We start from the raw sequence: 6,056 nt of genomic DNA on the forward strand, positions 1-6,056 counted from the left end.
ACATAGACACAATTCTAACATTTTTGGCTCTATACACCACCACAATGGATTTGAAATGAAACTAACAAGATTTGCTTTAACTGCAGACTATCAGCTTTAATTTGAGGGTATTTACATCCAAATCAGGTGAACGGTGTAGGAATTACAACAGTTTGCATATGTGCCTCCTACTTGTTAAGGGACCAAAAGTAATGGGACAATTGGCTTCTCAGCTGTTCCATGGCCAGGTGTGTGTTATTCCCTCATTATCCCAATTACAATGAGCAGATAAAAGGTCCAGAGTTTATTTCAAGTGTGCTATTTGCATTTGGAATCTGTTGCGGTCAACTTTCAAGAGGAGATCCAAAGAGCTGTCACTATCAGTGAAGCAAGCCATCATTAGGCTGAAAAAACAAAACAAACCCATCAGAGAGATAGCAAAAACATTAGCCGTGGCCAAAACAACTGTTTGGAACATTCTTAAAAAGAAGGAACGCACCGGTGAGCTCAGCAACACCAAAAGACCCGGAAGACCACGGAAAACAACTGTGGTGGATGACCGAAGAATTCTTTCCCTGGTGAAGAAAACACCCTTCACAACAGTTGGCCAGATCAAGAACACTCTCCAGGAGTTAGGTGTACGTGTGTCAAAGTCAACAATCAAGAGAAGACTTCACCAGAGTGAATACAGAGGGTTCACCACAAGATGTAAACCATTGGTGAACCTCAAAAACAGGAAGGCCAGATTAGAGTTTGCCAAACGACATCTAAAAAAGCCTTCACAGTTCTGAAACAACATCCTATGGACAGATGAGACCAAGATCAACTTGTACCAGAGTGATGGGAAGAGAAGAGTATGGAGAAGGAAAGGAACTGCTCATGATCCTAAGCATACCACCTCATCAGTGAAGCATGCTGGTGGTAGTGTCATGGCGTGGGCATGTATGGCTGCCAATGGAACTGGTTCTCTTGTATTTATTGATGATGTGACTGCTGACAAAAGCAGCAGGATGAATTCTGAAGTTTTTCGGGCAATATTATCTGCTCATATTCAGCCAAATGCTTCAGAACTCATTGGACGCCGCTTCACAGTGCAGATGGACAATGACCCAAAGCATACTGCAAAAGCAACCAAAGAGTTTTTTAAGGGAAAGAAGTGGAATGGTATGCAATGGCCAAGTCAATCACCTGACCTGAATCCGATTGAGCATGCATTTCACTTGCTGAAGACAAAACTGAAGGGAAAATGCCCCAAGAACAAGCAGGAACTGAAGACCGTTGCAGTAGAGGCCTGGCAGAGAATCACCAGGGATGAAACCCAGTGTCTGGTGATGTCTATGCATTCCAGACTTCAGGCTGTAATTGACTGCAAAGGATTTGCAACCAAGTAATAAAAAGTGAAAGTTTGATTTATGATTATTATTCTGTCCCATTACTTTTGGTCCCTTAACAAGTGGGAGGCACACATGCAAACTGTTGTAATTCCTACACCGTTCACCTGATTTGGATGTAAATACCCTCAAAGTAAAGCTGACAGTCTGCAGTTAAAGCACATCTTGTTAGTTTCATTTCAAATCCATTGTGGTGGTGTATAGAGCCAAAAATGGTAGAATTGTGTCGATGTCCCAATATTTATGGACCTGACTGTACCTCCTGGAGAGTGTTCTTGATCTGGCCAACTGTTGTGAAGGGTGTTTTCTTCACCAGGGAAAGAATTCTTCGGTCATCCACCACAGTTGTTTTCCGTGGTCTTCCGGGTCTTTTGGTGTTGCTGAGCTCACCGGTGCATTCCTTCTTTTTAAAAATATTCCAAACAGTTGTTTTGGCCACGGCTAATGTTTTTGCTATCTCTCTGATGGGTTTGTTTTGTTTTTTCAACCTAATGATGGCTTGCTTCACTGATAGTGACATCTCTTTGGATCTCATCTTGAGAGTTGACAGCAACAGATTCCAAATGCAAATAGTACACTTGAAATGAACTCTGGACCTTTTATCTGCTCATTGTGATAATGAGGGAATAACACACACCTGGCCATGGAACAGCTGAGAAGCCAATTGTCCCATTACTTTTGGTCCCTTAACAAGTAGGAGGCACATATGCAAACTGTTGTAATTCCTACACTGTTCACCTGCTTTGGATGTAAATCCCCTCAAATTAAAGCTGACAGTCTGCAGTTAAAGCACATCTTGTTTGTTTCATTTCAAATCCATTGTGGTGGTGTATAGAGCCAAAAATGTTAGAATTGTGTCGATGTCCCAATATTTATGGACCTGACTGTGTGTGTATATATAGATAGAGATACTGACTTGGTTTAAGCAGCGTTCAAGTGTCAGAGCAAGAGGGTGCCTTTTCTCCCACAGTTGGTTCCTGATGTTAAAAGGGAGAATTCTTCAACTTACTGCTCCAAGCATAACCACCTTTTTCTAGGAACCCAGAAGGGTGTTTCCTTAAAGCAGAGAACCAATTGCCTTATTTGGGAAGGGGTGTTTTACGTGGGGAACTTAGGCTATGACCAAATCCCTTGCAAGTTATACCATGGTCAATAACCTTCCCTAGGTACATGTAGCAGCCTAGCCACTAGTAGATTAATATGCAGAATGATATCCTGAATGTCCAGACATCAAATATGCCATACCTTACTATTTCAGCTAGAACTAGATGGCTTTCTGCTCTCCTGTAGACTTTAACTAGGGGTGTAAGGTATCAGGTGACTCACATTAAACTGAGCTATCCGAATATATGCTTTTGTTTCATTGTAATTATTTCCTATCTTAAGATATGAAATTATATGGAAAAGTGGGTTTTAAATAGGATGTCTGTTTTACTGTTATCTCGGAATGCCTTTCCTGTTCAGTGAAGGACTGGTTTATAGCTTTACGATCACCTGCAAGCAAGAGTCTCATAGACTTACTGGGCCCAGGCTAATTGGGGTTTATAACCATGCAGCTATCCCGCTGTGCCTGATTCCTTGTGACCTCAGCATCCACACAGACCATATTCCTGAGGGAGGGGGATTGGAGGGAGAGAGAATGATACAAGATGGAGGATCTGTAGCAAGATGAATGACTGCGACCATCTCTGTATGTACGATTGCTACAATTGCTTTTTAGGGGACAGTAATAACAGGTGTTCAGGAAGTGATATTGCCACCTTTTGATGCCTGTTTTTTTTTTTCTTTTTGGGAGGGGGGGGGTTTAAACTGCCGAACAATGTTTTTGCATTGTGGGACCATGCCACAACTGCGATCAAGGTGTTAGGGTCTACTCACTTACATTGGAGAGTATGACCATGGCATGTAGCGTTACAGTATATGTAAACCCTCACCTTATAAAATAACCCATTCAGTTTAAAATAGAAATAAAAGGCAAAACATTTGCGTATAGTTATAAAAAGGAAAAAAAAATGTAGTACCCTAAAAGCACAAAAAAAGGCATTTTGTTGTGTGCGCAAAATGCTCAAAACTGCACTTTCCAAAAACACGCCAAAGTCAGCTCCAAAGAAAAAAAAAAACTTTGGCATGTTTCTTGTTGCAGAAAACAGCCCATTCAAACGAATGGCGCTGCTCCAAAAACATGCATTTAAATACATGCTAAAAATGCAATCCTCTGCAATTGCTAGATGTGAAGAGGACATTCAGGCCTCAAATGCTTACAAAAACCTGCAAAAAGGCCTGTACAACACCAACAAAAAAAAAAGCGAAATGACCAAATATGCTCAAGGGTGAGTGCAGTTTTACATGGGAAAGCCAAAAACCTCTGGTCTTTGTACATCTTCAAGATACAGGTTATCTACTTGCAGACCAGCGATGTATCGCTAGATCGCTGTACTTTGAGTGTTTTATACTGGGATGATGCCTGCAGCCAGGCATCATCCCCGTATTGTTTTTTTTTCACATGATGGTTGGCTTTCCTGTAAAAGCAATCCTACTGGCTAAATAACCACTGAATTGCTGTTCCAAGCAGCGGCAGGGGATCTCCTTCCCACCAGTTTACCATAGAGCTGATCGGAGACCAGAACAGCTCAGATTATCTCTAGGGTCTAAGAAGCTGGAAGCAATGAGCAATTTCATCACTTTTGACTTCATGGTTGTAAACAAACCCTAATGCGGGCCATACATGGTTTGAATTGCAAACGATTTTTCATCTGAAAATTGAAACGTCGTTCGTTCTGTAATCCGATGGTGCCACCAATGATTTAAAAAAAACGGTCGTTTTCACAAATTTTCCAGCGTGCTCCATAAACGAAATGGGGGAGAAACCACGAAAATCGGCCGATGCCATTGCCCCACTTGGTATGATCTGAAGCTTTTAAGGGCAGAGGAGAGATCTGGGGTTTTATAGATCCCAGATCTCTCAGTAAAGAGTACCTGTCACTGCCTATTGCTAGCACAGGGGATATTTATATTCCCTGTGATACCAATAAAAAGTGATTAAAAAAAAAAAATTTAAAGGAATAGTGTAAAAAATAAAATATTTTACTTTAGAAAAAAGTACCCCCTACGCAAAAGTGAACTCACACATCAGTCCTAATGTGTATATGTAAACAAAGATCACACCACCCATGTGAGGTGTCACCGTGAACATCAGAGTGAGGGCAGTAATTCTAGTACCAGACCTCCTGTGTAAATCTAGTGGCTTTTAGAGAATCGCCTATGGACAATATAACGTATGGCGTTTGTTGCTGTTCCACAAGTGTGCACAATTTTAAAGCGTCATATTTGGTATCTATTTACTCAGTGTAATATCTTTTATATTTTACCAAACAATTGGGTATTATATTATGGGTAGCACAGTGGCTAAATGGTTAGCACTTCTGCCTTGCAGTACTAGGGTCATAGGTTTGATTTCCAACCATGGCACCACCTCCCTGGAGTTTGCATGTTCTCCCTGTGCCTGTGGGTTTCCTCCGGGTATTCCGGTTTCCTCCCACACGCCAAAGACATGCTGGTAGGTTAATTGTGTCCTGTCTATATTGTCCCTAGTATGTGTATGTATGAATGTAAGTTAGGGACCTTAGATTGTACACCCCTTGAGGGTTAGGGACTGATGTGAATGTACAATATATATGTAAAGCGCTGTGTAAATGGACGGCGCTATATACATCCCGGAAATAAATATTGTGTTTTTGTGCTTTAAAATGAAAGGGTATTTTTTTTCCCCAAAAATTGTTTGGAAAAATCTCTGTGCAAGTAGCATACCATGCGCCATAAAAAAAAAAAAATTTATAACACCCACCATTTTATTCTCTAGGTCAGGGATGTCAAACTGGTGGCCCTCCAGATGTTGCAAAACTACAAGTCCCATCATGCCTCTGGCTTTGGGATGCTTATAACTGTCAATCTTGCAATGCCTCATGGGACTTGTAGTTTGGCAGCAGCTAGAGGGCTGCTAGTTTGACAGCAGTGCTCTAGGCTAGGCCATTGGCTTAAAAAAAAAAAAATCTATAATGTTTGGGGGTTCTAAGGCTGGCCATACATTATACAATTTTTGTGAGATTTTTGGTTTAGCTTTACCAAAAACCATACAATAGGAGGTCAGATCTAACAACACTTTAAATTGGGCGGGCTCTTGCACTACATTGTTGAAGGTAAATCTAAAGGAAATTGGACAGAAAATTGTATAGTGTATGCCTAGCCTTAGTAATTTTCTAGCAAAGAAAGAAAAAAAAAAAACCCTGATTTTTTACATGTAAAAAAAGGGGTTTATTTACTAAAGCTGGTTGACTCAGAATTTCGTGCACCTGTGCATGGTAGCCAATCAGCTTCTAACTTCAGCTTGTTCAGTTAAGCTTTAGCAATAAAACCTGGAAGCTGATTGGTTTCCATGCAGAAGTGCACAAGATTCTGAATCAACCAGCTTTAGTAAATAAACCCCAAAGTGTCAGAATAGACCTGGTCTTCAAGTGGCTAAATGTATAGAAACCAAACTTCTTGGCTCTGTCAGCGTCAAGATACGGGTTACAAACGTATACTTCCACGTCTATCGGGTTAGATTGTCCTCTAACATGAGAGCGAAGAAGGTCGCCGGAAACAGACTATGTCGACAGCAACACTGAATACGTTACTATTAGCGTTGGG

This window comes from Staurois parvus, unplaced genomic scaffold (assembly GCF_062004578.1).
Source record: "Staurois parvus isolate SC_StPar_1 unplaced genomic scaffold, SC_StPar_1.0 ptg000096l, whole genome shotgun sequence".
NCBI lineage: Eukaryota > Metazoa > Chordata > Amphibia > Anura > Ranidae > Staurois > Staurois parvus.